This window comes from Rhinopithecus roxellana, chromosome 10 (assembly GCF_007565055.1).
Source record: "Rhinopithecus roxellana isolate Shanxi Qingling chromosome 10, ASM756505v1, whole genome shotgun sequence".
Lineage (NCBI taxonomy): Eukaryota > Metazoa > Chordata > Mammalia > Primates > Cercopithecidae > Rhinopithecus > Rhinopithecus roxellana.
The window spans coordinates 35,843,658-35,861,061 of NC_044558.1; the positions used below are offsets into that span (position 1 = coordinate 35,843,658).

Genomic DNA, 17,404 nt, shown 5'->3' on the forward strand with positions numbered 1-17,404 from the left:
GTACAGGAAATGCTGGTGGTCAGAGGGTATGAATTTCAGTTATATAAGAAGAGTAAGTTTTGAGAAAATATTGTATAACATGGTGACTATAATTAACAATAATGCATTGTGTTTTATAAAATAATTGAGTAGATTTTGTGCTCTCACCATAAAACAATATTACTGAGGTAATGCATATGTTAATTAGCTCAATTTAGTGATTCCAGGATGCATACATATTTCAAAACATCACATTGTACAGGACAAATATATACAAGTTTCTTATTGGTTAAATTATTGGAAGCTGAATTGCCAATCAAAATATGTTTGATATGATAACTATTGCTAAATTGCCTTCCACTGAGGTTATATCAATATTAACATAATTTTATTTGTCAATTAAAAATAATTAATTAATTAATTAAAAATAAGGCAGGGGGCAAGACACTGGGAACCACCGTGTTACACCAGGGTTTGGAAAAACAACACTAGGCAAAGAACTTGCATCAAGATCAGAAATGGAATACATTAGTGTGAGTGATTTAACTGGGTAAGTCTCAACACCAGATATCATGGAGTCTGACAAGATGCCCTCTCCCAAGAGCATGTGGGAAGATGCACAGATAATGGCACACATACTGAAGGATATGAGGATTACAAAGTATGAACTTAGAGTTATAAATCAGATGTTGGATTTTGACTTCTGGTATGTGACTACAATTTTAGATGACACAAAAATTTACTTAAGACACTCGAAGAAAGCTACTGTTGATGCAGATGATATGCGATTGGCAATCCAGTGTTGTGCAGACCAGCTGACCAACCAACAGGTTTTTAAATTAATACCTCTTCTCCTCTAAGAGTTTTTTTTTGTTAGATATTTCAAATCAAAGAAATTAAACACCTTTGCCATTCATCAAGCCATATTCAGGTCCTAATTCAACATTCTAACAGACATTGCTTAATCACTCCAAACTATAGGCTTAAGTCTTTACAGAAAAAGATTTCTACTTCTGCAGGAAGAGTAACAATTTCGTGGTTAAGCATTGGTTCAGTTACTAGTAGACCAAGTAATTCTACATTAGGGGCAACCACCCAACAAATCTTGTCTGTTTTAACTAAAGTAGGGACTCCAATGTCCCTCACAGGGAAAAAGGTTTACAGTACAGCTTTCTGCTTCACAGACCCCAGCACTAAAAGCATCAATCTCTGCAACATCATCAGCAAAGAACACTCCAATTAATCAATCATTATTCAGGTCCAAAAACATTCTTACTACCACTAATATGGAGTCATCACAAAATATTGCCAATGGATCATCAAGTCCATTGAAAAGGAAACATTAAGAAGATGATAATGATAATGATGACAACTACAAGTATGGTCATTTGTAATCTAGCCTTGATGCATGCAACATGTATATCTAGTCTTGAATTCATTGTACTGAAATTCGACACTCATATTGGATGTTTTCAAGTTGTGCTTTAGAACACTTAAATACTATTTAATGAGTGAGTATAGTTACTCTATTTCCCTACTTCTTTTTCCTTCTTTTTTTTTTTTTTTGGAGATGGAGTCTTGCTGTGTCACCCAGGCTGGAGTGCAGGTGCAATCTTGGTTCACTGCAACTTCCATCTCCTGGGTTCAAGTGATCCTCCCACCTTAGCCTCCCAAGTAGCTGGGAGTATAGGTACATGCCACCACACCCGGCTAACTTTTGTATTTTTAGTAGAGATGGGTTTTTGTCATGTTGCCAGGCTGGTCTTGAACTCCTGACCTCAAATGACACAACCACCTCGGCCTCCCAAAGTACTGGGATTACAGGTGTAAGCTACCATGCCTGGCCTAGTATACTTTTCAGTTGGAGTGTTGGAATTTCTTTAATCAGATTAGTAATGGTTTTTCATCAGTCTTTAAGCGTAAAAGCATAAAGCTGTTATTCATCCAAAAATAAGTAAATTAAATACACAAATAACTAATGCTGGTATTTTTTAAAATATTGAAAAAGAGAGAGGAGCAAGAGCAAGTGATTATTTCATCCCAAAGAGATGTAGAGACTAGTGCGGCAGAAGAAAGCCCTTTTGTTTTACAAGGTATGGAAGAATTAGTAATTGAAACTTTAGTTAAATCAGGAAATCATTAAAAATATATATACTCATTTTTATAAACATATATATATATATAAAGATTCTAATTTTTCTCAGTGTAGATGTATACTTATTACCTTTATTCTTTAATAGAATGTCAAAATTTCTTCTGTGAATATAGGTCTGCTGATGGGAGTTTATTGTTGTATTTCTTGAATAAACTACACATATAATGTATCATTTGTAATTTACAGTTTAATTTTTTTTAATGGAGCATGAACTTAAACCCTCTTGTGAGGGAAACTGAATAAAGAATTTTTCTACGTTTTAAACGTAATGTTCTCCCATCCTTTGTAGTTTTACATTTACTTAGTTTAACTGCAAGATTGTCATGTGTCTTTGTCAAGCATTTCCAAAGCGCTGGAATTAAATTTCATAGAAAAAGGCTTTCTTACAATATGCTATTTTACATTATCAATTTACATAATAATTACATTCTGTACTTGTAAAAGTGATGTACAGGAGTAAAAGCAGGTTAGAGAAATGACGGAAACCACTTTAAGCATATAGTTGAACCTCAAATGTGCAGAATTGTTGGGGTGCAGTAGACAGGAGGCTATTAAACAAAACTGTTTCAAATGCTATGAGAATTAATCAGTATGTTTTAGAGAGTGAGTGGGAATTATTTGCTAATGCAGTGAGTTTGTAAATTAGAAATCAATCAAGAGAGCTTTTATTTTACTTCCTGATGGCTGTCCAATTACAAGCACCCCGTGACATCCTCATAAGCACTGCCTGCCTTGCAGCTCAAAAAATAACCCCAATTCTTTAAAACACCTTACTTTTCTTGCTAGTTCAGACTCACTAAGTAATGTTCATCAAAAGAATCCTACAAAGAAAGTTATAAGCCCTAGACTGGGTCCAAAGTTGGATTTGCATAAAAGTCCTCAAAGCTTTGGTCAACCTGTACTATTTTTCTATTCAAATATCTTAAGATTAATGTCTATTTACATTTGAATATTCTATTATATAAAAGATGGTCTGTGTTTTGTATAATGATTACTGTTGATAGAATATCTAATTTCACAAAGGTAGATTTTCTTTTCAGGCTGAAGATCAGAACAATTTCTGATGCAAACAATTTAAATAGTTCTGACAGCCAGTCTCACAAATGATTTAAGAAAAATATTCCACAGTTGAAACTGAGCATGTACTGTTTTCTGAAATATGTTCTTAATTTCAAAATTTGTATTTTTTAGTTTTTAAAAATTGATTTTATGTATTCTTTCAGCATAATTCAGTTTTCTTCTTTTGCTGTTAGCCCATGATCTTTGATCCTCTGAAGTTCTTTATTCTATGCCTAAACTCAAAAAATAAATCTGGATGTGTGGATAGTCATTATTTATCCCTCAATAATTCTTTCTTTTGTATTATTTTTATTCAAAAAACTGAAGCCAAAATAAATGGCTAACTCAAGGTACTGAAGTCAATAATTTTTATTTATTTATTTAGAGATGAGATCTCACTCTGTTGTCCAGACCCGCCTCTAACTCCTGTGCTCAAGCCATCCTCCTGCCTCAGTTTCCTGAGTAACTGGGATTACAGGTGGAAACCACTGCACCTGGCTCTATCATCTTTATTTTTATGATCCATTTAAGCATACTTGCCTCCTTTTTTATAGCAACAAGCAAAATCTACTTCCTTATAAAAAGTTTTTGGCTCCCATCCAACTATTTAGAAAATGAACTGCCTTTCTTCTATGCAGTCCACATGATACAGAGTTAAATATGGGAGCCTTCCAATGCCTGTGTACTTATCTTATAGCTACTTCAGGAATGAATTCTTTCCATTTCTGAAATAGACAAGAGCCACATGTTTTAAATTCCCCAAATAAAAAAATATATTTTATTGAATAATTAATACTGAATTTTCAAATTGACATTATAAAATAAATAAGAGATATTTTAATTTTTTCTGTTTATTCGTTTCATGGTGCATTTATGAGAAAAGGGTATTGACAGAGTTAGCACTATCCAATAGTCTCTGGATTTTCTTTAGTATCTTCTCTCACAAAAATTGCATAACTTTCCTTGTTGAGAAAGCTGGAGAAAAATATATTCTTTCAAAATGATTAAAAATTCTAAAACAATGATTTGTTTGAAAAATACAAAAAAAAGTATGCTTTATTAGTAAGAGTAACCAGTAACTACTTTCTCACTGTGTTTCATAAACTCTCTTTGATTTGTAGACCCTTAAGTTTTGGCTACCAGGAGGTAATATATCTGTGAAGCCATCCCAAACCAAACTATTTAACTTTCTTTAGGATTTTCTATGGTTAGAACCAAAATATGTTTCTTAATAACTTTATTCCATTGGAGTTATTATTTTTTTGGAGTTATACAGAAAAGTAAATCTATTTATTCTTGACACTAGAACAAGTTCAGATTTATGGCATCTTCTCTTGAATACTTTCTTTTCCAAGAACCCTTTGACTATTCCTTCTACCATTTTTCGTCTGACATAGTTTTCAGATTCATCCCTGTTCTGACATTTCTCTAACTCAATCCTGGTTTTGTTATTATCTTTGTTTAAATATAATGTTCAGAATTTAATACAGCATTGTGATTGGAATACCTAAGCATAATTTGTATCAGAATAGTACCTGGGTAAAACATGAATTATGAGTTACATTTATTTTAATTTTTATGCTGATTTCTATAATATATAATTTTTTCATAGGTTTCTGTCAGACAACTCCTAATGTCAGACAGTACCAAAAGAGATAATTGTTCTTTGTTTAACATGTGGTTCTTAGTTTTACAATCTTGTAGCAGTTTTTTAGATTTGATAACATTTCATTCAGAATGTCTTTTAAAGTCAGTAATCGTCCTCAAGGAAAAAGGTTACTTTGCTTATTAGAATTTACAGATATGTGCTGAAAGTATAGAAATTTTAATTGGGTAGAGTATATAGTCTCTTTTAATATTTTATAAAGTACTCAGTGGGATTTGAATCATTGGTGAAATCTGTACATGGGTTTAAACACATGATGTAACAACTTGCTCTCACTTTCTCCGTCTCACTATCATAGACTTTAAGGTCTGTCATGTAACTAACTATTTTAAACACTCCATCTTATTCTCCTTCTAACACTTTCTGCCTTGGCAGAAACACATCTCTTTGCTTTTGCAAGCCCTGTTTTCTTATAAGTAACTGACCCCTATTGAGCTATGGCGCATATGGATGTCACCATACATACATACTGTAGAATGGATGGTCAACTCAGAAGCCACCTGAAAATCATTCATTTATCCTACACTTATTTCTTAAGTGCCTACTATACATTAGGTAAAATGCAGCACATGGAATAGATAAGCATACCAAGCAAGCAAAGATCATAGGCCCATAAAGATTGCATGATTGTTTCCTTGGCCTACATTCTTCCTATTCAAAAGTATTTCAAATCTCCACTTCCCATAAATGTTGCCCACCTCCACCCTGGCCCCTCCACAGAAGTGCTATACACCAACTTCACAGAGGAACTAGAATCCATCGGATGGAAAATGTTCATTATACCTTCAAAAATACTTCAACATCCCTCTCCTTTCTGCTTTCCTTTTATAATAAAAAATGTGTCCCTGGGACACTCTCACACCCCTTGGCTCTCCCAAGTTGGGAAAGGTATAATGGAATGTGTAAGGAATGCCTTAGTTCTGGCACATATCAATGTGTTGTAACTTGTGAATTAATGTTTTTCTCTGAGGAAATGATGTATTTTACTCACTGTCCTATCCCCAGCATCTAATGCTTAGCATCTAGTTGGCACACATTAAGCTTTTGGGCAATGAATGAGTGACTAGAAGGACATTTGTGGGAGAGCCCCCACCCATTGCATTCTGGGGGTCAGTCACATTTCAGGAGGAGTATAAGAGTCTCCTTCAAACTTCCTAGAAGTAAAACCACCAGACATCATTAAATTCTTTCTCCATGCCTTCCACGGGATAGTATTTTACCTTGTAGATGAGCTTCTAGCACAGGTGTCTGGAATTCTGAGAGGTTTATCAGTCTCTCATGCCTGAGAGACTTATCCCACGATTCCTACATCTCTCCTTTGGGGACTGGGCTCCAGCAGTGCTTTGGATGCTGCCCTAAAACCTCTGTTTACTGAGGCTTCATCACAAATTGGCTTCCTGGCTTTGGAAAAGGATTTAACCTAAAACCCAGATTTCACCTATTACATGGGGATATATTAACACTAAGCTAATACAGTTGTCCTGAAGAATGGAATGAGCAAGCAAAGGGCTTTGTATACTTCCAAGGACATGCAGCAGTTGCCCATGTGTGTTTGCCAAGTAGCCTTGTCTAGGACCTCCTGACCACCTAGAGAGTCCAAGTTATCTGGGAATGTCAGGACTGCAGAAGAACAATGAAACTTCAAGTTGCCAACCCAGCCCCTAAATTCAGGGGTCAATCTCTCCATCTCTCAATGCCAGCTGAAGATAATCTGGTATTTGTTTATTTGTCGCTGTTAACAGGGACATTAAGACTTTTCAACTGCCTGGGTTCTGTTTGGTTTCAGTTTGAGTGCTGTCAGAATGCAAAGCAAATGTAACTATTAGTTATCTTTGTTTGCTTGTTTGTTTCTAGGAGACAGGAAGAAAATGTAGGACCAGGGTTATCATTGGTAAAGAGGTGGTAGTCACTCCTGTTAGCCTGGCGAGGGGGTGTTTGATTGTTTTTCTAGTGACACAGTGTCTTTATCTTAGTTTTATATTCATGTATGATTTTAAGTGGTCTTACTTTCTCTTGTTCCACCACAGCCATGGAGTAATGTTTTCTAACTGCTTGTAGATTTTTTGCTCAGGTAATGTTTAGCGGCACCACTATAGCCCAGCTGCTAGCTTCTGGCTTTGAAAGCCAGAATTTTTTTCCCCTCTGTTTATTTTCTTAGCTTTAACTTTAAGCTTATTCCAGTGTCTTTCATCGTCCATCCTATGTTTTTCATTGATTTCCTTGAGGTATGAAGCATTTGTAATTAATATGTCTTACATGTAGCAGATTGGTAATAGTTAGTAATAATAGTTAATATATTATCAACTAAAAAATGAAGGGATGTTCTTGATATACAGTTCATATGTTGTTCTGATATTTTTTCCTCTAGGTAAGTTCCTAGTTGGATATCTTGGTGAATTGTTTCTCTTTCTTTGTGTCTATTGTTTTCATGCTATTAAGTCCCCTTACAGTTGAAATTCTTAAGCCAGGAACTTTCCATTGCTTGTCCTTAATGTATAATAACATTTAATTTTACTGTATTTGATATGTTCATTTTCAGATTTTATACTCAAATCAAATGATATAGCTATGCAAATTTGTCCCACCCAGAGTTGCCATTATGTCTTGATTAAAAATCATTAGTTTTCAGTTTTTTCAACATGAAAAATATAAATGTATTAATATGCACAGGAACTGGTTTTCATTTCAGCTTAATATAGGCTATATACTCAAGTGTGCTTAATTATTATTATAATTTAGGTAATTTAGATTTAAATGTGTTTTTGATTAAATGATTTCATCAGCAAATATTTTCGGTGGTAAATGAGAATTTAAACAAGTTCCATATCTTAGCCCACTAAAAGAGCGTTAGCTTTGATAACTGAAACATCAGATATGAATATTGATTGGATCAAATCACATAATAAAAAGTGCATCATCCAATCTTGTCTGTTGGGAAGCAATCTTAAACCTACCAGCTGATAAAATAAGTTCAATTATATAACCTCATTAGAATAAAATATAAGAAATGGAAACAGCTTCTAGTTTGTCGATTACATTTTACTTCTCATCTACATAATGTCAGACACCATGGCAACTACTGGAAAGTATTCTTCAGCTTCGTCTGCAACAATCAGTACAGAAAATATGCCTTGCTCATATGGAATTTTAACTATAGCAAGCCTAGTGTCCATATATATTTTCTCTAATATAAATTCAAATTATTTTCTCAAAAAAAAGTAGATAAGGAAACCCTTACTTACTACCTAAACATTTAGATAATGTACTGTTTTGTACAATCCGGTGAGGAGTTTTGCAGTGCTTAGGAGCTATATATATATTACTAGATTCAAGAAGAGAATAGGTGGACAGTTTCCCAGGGGCACTAATTCCAAGGGGCAGTAAGATGGCTTTGAATGCGTAAAGAAAGAGTGGGAAATTATTCACCAGGACATCACTCAGGGAGGATGTTTTATGTAGTACACAGGAGGATTTGGTGTAAAGCATTAGTAATCAGGTACAGATGATTGTTATACTACTTTCTAAGGAAGCTAAATCTAGTTAATTGCCTGAATTTTATTTTATTCTTGGCAAATGCCAATAAGGTAATGTTATTAGCAGTTCTCCTCTGTCCTTCCTAATAGCATATCTAATCTTCTTTTCCAAATAAGTGTTAAAATAGTTAAATATTATTTAAAAGAGATGTCATGTTATTAATATTTCTTTGCATTATTTTTCTCTCACTATGTATGTACATGGATAAAATAATTCCTAATTTCTCATATAACTGAGAACATTTCACAGTGTCATTGAATTTATAATATTGTTTTAAAAATTATTCAAATACACTTGTTAAAACATGGTAAGGCAAATTTTATTCAGAACCATCACCATAGGTACAGAAGCCCATTGGCTGACAGAGTTTTTCAGTTCTTTATCCTTACTAATATTCTGTTTGCTAGTCCCGCAAATTATTGAGAGAGAAGTGTTGAAGTCTCCAACTACAATTTTTAATTTATCTATTTTTTTGTTTACTTCTGCCACTCTTTGCTTCATGTTTTGATACTCTGCTTTAATCATGTACATATTTGGATTTATATATGTTTATGATTATCCTTTTTATCATTATGCATTGTCCCTCTTTATCACTGATAATTTTTATTACTCCAATGTCTACTTTTTCTGATATTAATGTAATTACTGCAGCTTTTTTCATGAGCGTTTGTATATTTTATTCCTTTGTTTACTCTAAAACTACTGACATCATTATATATGATTTCTTGTAGAAACACAGTTATTTTTAAGTTCATGATTAAAATAGTTTAATTATTATGCTTATGTTATTAATATTTAATGTGGCTATTGATAGGTTTGTATACAAGTCTACTATATTCTAACTTTTTCTGTTTGTTCTATTTTTGTTCCCATTTCTTTTTCCTGCATTCTTCTGGGTTACCTGTGCATGTTTTAGTATTCCATTTTAATATGTCTAACAGCTTCTTGATACATTCTCTTTGTACAGTTTTATTTTATTTTAATGGATTCTCTACATATTACAACGTATCTACTTGTATTGGCTTGCTAGAACTGCCATAACAAAATACTACAGACTGGGTAGCTTAAACAACACAAATTTACTTTTTCAGTCTAGGGGTTGGAAGCCTGAGACCAAGGCGCTGGCAGGCTTGGTTTCTCCTGAGGTCTCTCTTCCAGGCTTTCACGTGGCCACCTCCTTACTATATCCTCATACGGTCCTTTCTCTGTGTGCACACATGTCTGTGACCTGATCTCTTCTTTTTATAAGGACATCAATCATATTGAATTGGAGCCCTCTCATATGACCTTATTTTACTTAAATTATCTCTTCAAAGAAACTATTTCTGAATATAGTCGTATTCTGAGGTACTGGATGAAGGATTTCAAAATACTAATTTGAAGGGTCACCATTCAGCTTATATTACTACTCGTATTTTAGGTCTCCTTGGAGTGAATGCCTTACCACTACAATTGGAATATAGGAAACTTACAACCCAATTCTGTGTCCTGCCTTTTTACTGTTATAGTTCTCTATTAACATATAAATAGAGAATCCCACCACAGTGTTAAAATTTTACTTATAACTTTCAAGCATATTTTAAAGAAATAAAGAACAAAAGAATAGCCTATTATATTTACCTAAGTATTTACTATTTCTGCTACTCTTCCTTTATTCCTGATGATCCAAGTTTCCTTATGTTAGCATTTCTTTGCTATTTGAAGAACTTCTTTTAGCATTTGTTTCTAAGAAGTTCTCCTGTCAACAAATTCTTTTTTATTTTTCTTCATTTAAGAATGTTTTTATTCCAGTTGGGCACAGTGGCATACACCTGTAGTTCCAGTTACTCAGGAAGGTGAGGCTGGCGGATTGCTTGAGACCAGAAGTTAAAGTATTAGTAAGCTATGATCAAGCCTGTGAATAGCCACTGCGCTCCAGCCTGGGCAACAGAAACATAGCAAGACCATGTCTCAGAGAAGGAGAATGAGGAGGGGGAGGGGGAGGGGGAGGGGGAGGGGGAGAGGGAGAGGAGAAGAAGAGGAAGAGGAAGAGGAAGAAAGAGGAAGAGGAAGGGAAGAAGGAAGAAGGAAGAAGGAAAAGAAGAAGCCAGGCGCACAGGCTCACTCCTGTAATCCCAGCACTTTGGGAGGCCGCAGCGGGAGGATCATGAGGTCAAGAGATCCAGACCATCCTGGCGAACATGGTGAAACCCCACCTCTACTAAAAATACAAAAAAATTAGCTGGGCATGGTGGCGGGGGCCTGTAGTCCCAGCTACTCCGGGGGCTGAGGCTAGAGAATTGCTTGAACCTGAGAGGTGAAGGTTGCAGTAAACCAAGAAGGTGCCTCTGTACTCCAGTCTGTCAACAGAGTGAGACTCTGTCAAAAAGAAAAAAGAAAAAAAAAGAAAGAGAGAGAGAGAGAAAGGAAGAAAGAAAAAAAAAGAAGAAAGAAAGGAAATGAAGAAAGAAAGAGAGAAAGAAAAGAAAGAAAGAAAGAAAGAAAGAAAGAAAGAAAAGAAAAGAAAAGAAAAGAAAAGAAAAGAAAAGAAAAGAAAAGAAAAGAAAAGAAAAGAGAATGTCCTTATTTCACCTTCATTCCAGTAAAATATTTTTCCTTAATATCAAAATCTTCGTAGACAGTTTTTTCTTTTTTTCTCAGCATTTTAATGTGTTGTTTCATTTCTTACTTGTCTCTGTGAATCCCAGTGAAAAATACATAGTAATTTAAATCATTTTTCCCCTACAAATAAGGTATCATTATAACTTGGCTGCTTTTATGCCTTTTTGTTCCCAATATAATAAGCTTGAACATGGAGTTCTTTGAATTTATACTTCTTGGGCTTCACTAAGCTTCTTGCATTTCTGTAGGTTTATGTCTTTCACTAAATTTGCATAGTTTTGAATCATATTTCTGTGAATATTTTTCAGCACTATACTCTTGCTCTTCTCCTTCTGAGACTTCTAATGACCCAATAATTGAACTTTGAATTGTCCCACAGTCCCTGGGGCTCTATTAATTTTTTACAATCTATTTTCTATCATTTTCAGAATAGATAATGTCTATTGATTTACCTTTAAGTTCACTGACTGATTCCTTTTTCATAACCATTCTGCTGTTAAGCCCAACTTGAGTATTTTTATTTGCCATTTTATCTTTCAGTTCCAAAATTTTCATTTGGTTCTTCTTTGGGTCTTTTATTTCTTTGCTGAAGATGTTTGTCTTTCCATCCACTTTAAGAGGATTTGCTTTCAGTTGCTTTAACGTTTTTATCAGAGCTACTTTACAGTATTTATCAGATAATTCTAATATCTGTGTCATCTTGGTGTTGGCCTCTGTTGATTGCCTTTTAAACTGTAAGTTGATATTTTCCTCTCTCTTTATACATTGAATAATGTTGAATTGTTTCCTGAACATTTTGAATTTTGTGTTATGAGACTCTGGATTTTTATTAAATCCACTGAAGAATGTTGGTATTTTGCTTTAGGAGTCAATTGCCTTGGTTACGTTCAGACTACAGTTTCAACTTGTCTTCTCTGTATGGGCTGTGATTGTGATTCTAAGGTCAGTTCAGTTTTCAGAGCATTTGTAGTCCTATTAGGATCAGTCCTTCATGTGGATCACTCAGAACCAATATGGAATCTGCTTTTCATATTAATTCACTTCTCAAAGTCTTTGTAACGGTGTTTAACACTCAACCAGATCTATTCATGTAAAGGTCAAGAGTGAACCCAGAAATTCATATGCTAGTTTAAGGGGTCACTTTTCTCAAGTCTCGCTATGTTACTGGTATTTTTCACTTCCCTCTGGTTTCTCATTTTTCTTCTTGCAGTTGTAAATCTGAGGCTGCACTTACTTTATTCTGCTGTGCATTTCCTGTAATTATGCCTACATCCAGCACTAAGTAGTGTGAAGACACAGGAAAAATCTCACCGCTAGTTTGGCGTTACTTTAAATTTTGACTTTGTTTGCAAATTTTCCTACTGTTTACTTTGAGTCCTCATGTAGCTGCTCTATGCATTCTTTCCAGGTTTTATTGCTGTTTTTCAGCATCAATGTAGCTTGAATATAATTAGTTTTGAATTTAGTTGAATTAAATTAAGAGAACTTGGTCTATAGATTACTGATTTTTCAAAAAATCATTGAGATTTGCTGTAAAACTAGAATATGACCAATTTTTGTGGAAGGTCCATGTGAGACTGTGAAGAATTTATCTTCTCTAATATTTGCATGCATTCATCTGCACATTTTCTAGAAATCAAAATTTTTATTTGTGTAGTTCAATACTCTGCATGTCACTTAATCTAGTGAGCATTAAAGAACATTATCAACTTACGGTTCAGTTTTCAAATTCTTCTTGAATTTCAGCAGAGAGAGATTATTTTTTCTTGATATAGCAATTGAACCATTTAAAACTATACTGAATATTTTACCCCAATATAAGTTTTTATATTAATTTGTATTTTACATGTTTTGCTCCCAATTTTTTGGTTAGAATTTCCTTGGTATAGCGGTTTTTTATACCTATACTTTCACTGCAATAATGGAAAACGCTATACTGACAGAGTCTTAGTAGTACTGCAAAGAGAGGTCAGGGCTTTGATACTTATACTGTTTTGGGAAACTGTTTGAAGGTGCTATTTCAAGTGCGGACTTAATTAAGATTAGACAAAATATGTGATATAATAGTTGGAGTTGGTGCACACAGCAATGTGAGGAATTTGGAGTGAGCATTTATGAGTAAATAGCCATTTAATAAGCCAATTATAGCGATTGATTTTTTTTTTTTTTTTTTTTTTAAAGACTAGAGGAGATGCTATCCTGTCTAGGGCTACTTCCATAGTTTATTCTTTAGATAAATGAACTTTTATGAAGTTCCTCAGATGAACCCAAAGTTGTTTTTAACTTCATCTTACTGGGCAAAAATGTCCTGACTTTAATTAAGGCATGTTAATGCAGAATGTATAATAGTAAAATTACGTGTTTTAAGTATTCCTAGATAGTTTCAGTTCTCATGGGTATCGTGTATTAGAGATGCCTTTTAGCTCTATCATACGTCTATTTTTTTTTGGTCTAAATTGAGAATGCATCCTTTTAGATTTATTCTCATCACTGTTATATTTGTATTTGAGTTCATTTTATTTTTGCTTTTCATAGATTTATTATGTTTTGCCATTTTACTTCTTTTGTATATTTTGTGTATTTCCCCCCTTTTTTTCTACCAAGTCCTTGGTTTTTCTTAAAGGAAGTGTTATTATCACCTCTTCTCTCATTTTAAGTTTTCTTAGAGTCTTTAGTCTAAATTTGAAGATCAGTCCTCTCCATATTTGCAATAAATCTACCTTTAATTTCCCTCAGGTTTATTTCATCACCAGCTAGAATATGGATAATGTGACTGCTTAAAATGAAAGTGGGTGGGCACGGTGGCTCATGCCTGTACTCCCAAAACTTTGGGAAGCTGAGGCAGGCAGATCCCTTGAGCCCAGGAGTTCGAGACCAGCCTAGGCAACATGGCAAAAACACGTCTCTACAAAAAAATATATACAAAAATTAGCCGGGCATGGTGACATGCACCTGTAGTCCCACCTACTTCAGAGACTGAGGTGGGAGGATCACTTGAGCCTGGGAGGTGAAGGTTGCAGTGAGCCAAGATTGGTACAATTGCACTCCAGCCTAGGTGACAGAGTGAGACAAGAAAGGAAGAAAGAAGAAAGAAAGAAAGAAAGAAAGAAAGAAAGAAAGAAAGAAAGAAAGAAAGAAAGAAAGAAAGAGAGAGAGAGAGAGAGAGAGAGAGAGAGAGAGAGAGAGAAAGGAAGGAAGGAAGGAAGGAAGGAAGGAAGGAAGGAAGGAAGGAAGGAAGGAAGGAAGGAAGGAAGGAGAAAGAGAGATGTCTAATATTGTATATTAATTCCTGTTTCTTTTTAATTTATGTTATAATTTGAGCCTAAAAACCTCATTTTGTTGACTGTTAAATATTATGTTACACTTCTTTAGTCTGAACTTGAAAACTGATTTGTCTGGTTATTAAAATACCCAAAGGAAGACTCAAAATGAACATGTCCGCATGAAATAAAGTTACAATAGAGCTGCGCAGGTTTGATCCGCAGACTTAAGCATCCATATTTAAGGTGATCATGCTATTATTTTCATCTCTGGAAATGGCAAACCTCCGGTGTTTGGGTTTTTTTTTTATATCTAACTCCATATTAACACTTTAGTAGCTGTTGTAATTTTCATCTCCTTACTGAGAAACACATAAAAGAGAGGTGCAAGTCATAATGGCAAAATTTCTTAAATCCTTTTTTTCCTTTTCTTCTACTTTTTCACATCTCTCACTTTTGATCATTTTTTTGCTGAAACCATAAAACATTCTCTCATTTTAACCACAGGTTTGTTCACCCTTTCTTCCTTGACTCTCAAATATTTGCTTCTTGTTTGCCTTCTTTCTCTTCAGTCAAGTCCTTTTTTTGCTCTTTCTTCATACATGCATAATAAAATTATAGACCCTAGGAGTAGACATAATGCAATAGAGCTTGGAGAGGACAAAATTGGGCTGGCTATTTCAGGCTAGCAAAACTTTAACACTCCCACAAAAACAGTTCTACCTCATTTTGTATCCCCTAGACCTGGTTAAGAATAGGGTTCATCACCTCTTAGTGTTGGCTTCTTCTGAATCTCCTGAAGTCTCCTGTAGATGTTAGATTGTTCTCCAGTTGACTGATACAAGTCCCACCTTCATCCCATTTCTTCCTTTTCCAATCATGGGGCTTAGGAGAAGTTCTCCTAGGATTCCGGCCACTTGTTATCTATTGAATTACAATCACTCAGTAGCTAATCTGGTCTTACCCTTCCTGTACTTGCAGGATTCTCTAAATATGTAAGATTTAGTCACTGTGCCCTTCCTCATTTTTACAGGCAATGCTAACTATATGTTTTACTACTTTAATTTTTCCTATGTACATTTAGAAGAGTACGGCGTTGAATGTCTAGATGCAATCTCTATATTTAAAAACCCACATGCAGTAACATTTTAAATCACTTGCTAAATCACCGCATATATATACAGCTATGTAAAAATTTGTGTTTATTTAGTTTATTATTGAATAACATTGCTTTGTCACTCAGTATAGCTTCAGCTTTCTAGTCTCACAAACCTGCATTTGAATTCCAACTTTGCTAGGAAAACATGGGAATGAAAATATGTTCCTAATGTCATCAAAAATACATGTATAATACTTAGCTCAGTAATTGTCACAAAGTTTGTGACCAGAAAAGCTCATATTTATCAAATGGATGAATTTGGTATGTTTTTATTAAAAAATTTACAGAAAAATCCATATCAACATTTAAGTTTCAAAAAGTAATTCACTGAGTGAACTTAGAGAAATTAACATATATAATGTAAGTCATTTTAAAATGTAAATCATTCATACAGTGGTAAGTATTTTTATAAAGCAAATAATTATTTTTGTGATCCTAATCTGGTCAAGACACTTGGCAATATTGGACAAGTAGATTAAGGGTTTGTTTTCCAAAATAAAATTGGGGCCTTAAATTTTACAAAGTGCTTATTATCTCATGAACTCCTGAAAAACAAAACAAAACGGTCATTTAATAGAATAATTAAGTCTCAATCACTTGAAAACCCACAACATAGATAGGATTTTTAATTCCAAATCTAGTACTTTTTCCCTATGCTATTGTACCAAATTTGTATTTTCCAAATGTGACTTATCATCAAACCACCTGAAACCCTTAAAACAAACTTTGTTTTTGTGCCATATCACAGACCTGCTGAATCAGAATCTATGATGCAAAGGTCTGGAAAAAGCATTTCACTCCCCAGGCAATTCTGATGATGACCACATTTTGAGAACCACTGGACTAAATGATCTCCAAAGCCACTTCATGTTTCTGATTTCTGGCAGTCTATTTGAGGAAAGAAATGTTCATTTCAATGTATCACACTGTTTAAACATAGTAAAGTGTTATGGCAATTAAATAATCAAAATCCTTGCATTTTGAAAAAAATTCACATGATAGCAGAAATAGAAGCAAAAGTCTCAATTTAGTTATGACTGATCATACATTTTGGTGCAGTAATCAAAAAAAACTGATGATTTTTGTTTTGCTTTTGAAGCTAATCTATATGTCTTTGAAAAGTTGGTTACAAATATGGCTAAACATTCAGTTGATGACCTGCTCTTTGAATATTTTTTCCTATAATGTGGAAGATAGGATGGATATATGTGTGACAATAAAGGTTGCATTATTTACAACTTAGTATTATTTTTGTTGAAATTTCCTGACTTGCTCATCATTTTGAATATACATCATTTCCAAGTCTGTCAAAATCATATTAGGTTATTGGTAGAATTAATTGCATTAACATTTTCAGCATGTTCCGTCTTAACTTTTTTATACTAGCTTGTATCACAAAACACAATGCATTTGAACTGTTTATATATGAGGCCAATAATATGTGAAATTTAAATATATTGCTCCTACAGCTCCACTAGCTAGCTATGTAAACTCTCTTCTAATTTAGGAAATACCACACAGTTAATTCACCCTTCCAAGTCAACAGAGAGCCTTAATATTTTCACAGGATTTTCACAAAGATTTCTTGTTTCATTTATTGTTTGGTAATAATTACTAATTAATGCTTATTTTATACTCCCTAAAAATACACATGCTTGAATAGATGAATTCAAAATAAGAATAAAAGTTGTGCTTCAGAAGTCATATTTAGCTACCACTGATATCATTACAGTTATCAAATATCAATCCTTTTAGTTCTTTTCTTGACATTTCATAAAATGGTGAAGACAACAACTTTTGTTCTTTTGTTAATTAGAGTACATGAGTTGGAACTATCACCATGAGACTGAAATGACTGTCCTCCAGAGCTTGATTGCCAGACCCAGGAACTATGACTTCTGCATCACTTGGAAATTCTTGGTCACTAAAATAAGGCTATAAACCAGTAAATAACCTCACAACCAGCTTCAGACGATAGCTTTCTCAGCACA

The 17,404-nt window shown here is 34.0% G+C and overlaps 1 pseudogene; it reads left to right on the forward strand.

Moving 5' to 3' along the window:
* Positions 1–551: 551 nt before the first annotated feature.
* LOC104672144 lies at positions 552–1,373 on the forward strand (annotated as a pseudogene).
* The last annotated feature ends 16,031 nt before the right edge of the window (positions 1,374–17,404 follow it).